Source organism: Pteropus alecto, unplaced genomic scaffold (genome assembly GCF_000325575.1).
Source record: "Pteropus alecto unplaced genomic scaffold, ASM32557v1 scaffold105, whole genome shotgun sequence".
NCBI classification, from domain to species: domain Eukaryota; kingdom Metazoa; phylum Chordata; class Mammalia; order Chiroptera; family Pteropodidae; genus Pteropus; species Pteropus alecto.
Window position 1 is genome coordinate 1,722,760 of NW_006436294.1, and position 2,299 is coordinate 1,725,058.

The 2,299-nt window shown below is 36.8% G+C and overlaps 1 protein-coding gene across 3 annotated transcripts in view; it reads left to right on the plus strand.

The window, feature by feature from the left end:
• The window catches only part of PHF20L1 (PHD finger protein 20 like 1), a 62,473-nt gene that overhangs the window by 39,844 nt on the left and 20,330 nt on the right, over window positions 1-2,299 (plus strand). The window lies entirely within an intron of this gene.

Here is a 2,299-nt window from a genome sequence, read left to right on the forward strand (position 1 = left end):
AAAGCTACAACCAGAGGCTCTGCAATCTCCCTCCACCCCCACACCAAATGTTCACGGCTTGTACAGAGCCTGGGGTTTCCATGGAGAGGCTCAGGGATAGCCTCTTTTTTGGCCAGAAGATTCAGATATTTAGCATACAGGATGGGGCTTGAGAACCCACCCTGCATTACTGGATTTTAACGTTTAGGCAGGCAGGCACAGCTCAGAGCTACCTTTCTGTAATCTGAATAGCTCCACGTGTTTTGAATCTCTTGGGCTTTTGTTTTTTGTTTTTTATTTCATGTATTGGACTATCATGTAATATTTTGTTTGAAGAAATGTTGTGTTGATAAAATTTAGTTTAAAAATCACCATTCTATAAACTAGGACTCTGGTTCCCAAATTCTCACGTGAGCTGAAATAAGGACAATGTCATGAACTTACCTTCAAAAATTTATTCTTTTGTTGAATTCTTGAGTAGGTCGATTTTGTTTTTGTACTTAGGTGAGTTTTTAAAAGTCTTGCTGCTGTTGCGCGTATGAATATTTATTTTGATATCCTTATTTGTGAAAAACGTTGACAACCCTTCGTCAGTCCCCCAGTTTTATTTCTGAAATTTTGTCAATTAAGAAATACAAAGATTTGGGAAAACTGAGTCTGGAGCCAGTGCTCTTGGAAGCGCTCTGGGGATGGCTGTGTCCTTCAGCTGTGCTGACCTGTGTGCCGGAGCAGCCAGCCATTCATGACCGCTTTACTTGTTCTCCAAGTACCTGAAGGGTCCCACACATTCCAGTCCCTGCAGGCAGCCCCCCACCCTGGGCGGTTCCTTTCATTTGATTCAGCCCAAGGGGGTCCAGCCGTGCTCCACCTTTCACCCGGAGAGTCAGTGCTCCAGAGAATTACAGACCTTCAAGGCATTAATTGTGATCAAGTGCCGCTTCTTGAACATATCTGTACTGTCTTTGAGGATTTAGAAAGCACACTCCTCATTGCTTGCATTGTAAATGCCTTATCATCTTTAAGAAAGTTGCATTATATTTGTAGAATTTTCATGGAGCACTCATTAGTAGTCAGTAAACAATAAAAGGAAGCCATACGTTTATTTAACAGTCTTGATAATAAGGAAATTTAATTGTATTTCTTTTTGCTTTGATGTCCCTTTCATTTTTTGTCATGAGATTTTTTCATCATGCAGATTGTTGATACACTTAGTATGAAACTTATTAGAGCCTTATTAACATTTAATTCAAGTTGAGTGGTGTTTTTATATTTCTGAGTTTAAATTAGATAAAGTATTTGAAGATGATAAAATGCTAGTTTTTGATATTGTATTGAAGTGATTTAAAAATCAGAGAACTCATGGTGTCATTAAAGCATAATTTAGTAGACTGAAGTTGTATATTAAATTTACTGTGGTATTTTTCTTAGATTAACCCTAGACACACATAAGATATTGGCATTGGGAAGAGTTGAAGAGGAGTTGAGAAACTCAGCTAAATGTATTTGTGTCAGCCACGCAGTTATTGGCGTACACTATTGGTTTAAAATGTATTTTGGACTATTAGATAGTAATTCCTAAATGTCATTAAAGTTCAGTATTTTTTATGCATTAATAAGCCTTTGTATTTTGCGTTTAGATAAAGACCAAAAATAATTTGTAAAGTAATTCTATTTTGGCTTTTATCATTACCCAACACCATATTCATGGTAGAGTTCAAAGGTACAAGTTTGTTTTAGGCAGCAATAATTTAATATTAGTTTAAAATTTTATACAGGTTGTTGAAAACCAGTATACCTCAATATGAAGTTTATTATTTCATTTGGATGACCTGAATAGCCTTTAGGTCATACCTGTCACAGAAGTGGACAGGGACCTATTCCTCAGGTACATTTCAACATCTTCTGGATTGCCAAAGGCTGTGATATCAGGGTAGATCCTTACTGATTGCCTAGTACATTTAGCTTAACATTTTTTAAATGTTTAGACCCATATTTGCTCTATTTTTAGAAATGATGTAGTCTCAAATTATTACCCCACCACAAAGGAGAAAGTGAAAAAAAGCACTTATTTGGCAGACACTGGTCTAAGCATATTCATACTTTGACTCATATAATCTTGGTAACAACACAAAATAGATGCTCCTGTTTCTGTTTGGCGGTTAAGGAGACTGAAGCGCAGACATTTAATGAATTATCAAGGCCATACGGCTAATATATGGTGGAGCCAGGATTTTAATCTGGGTAGTCTGAAGGAACAGAATCGTCCTTAATTTATCAGTTTTTTCGAAGTAAGAAGTCCCACTTCTTCGTTACTAGTTCA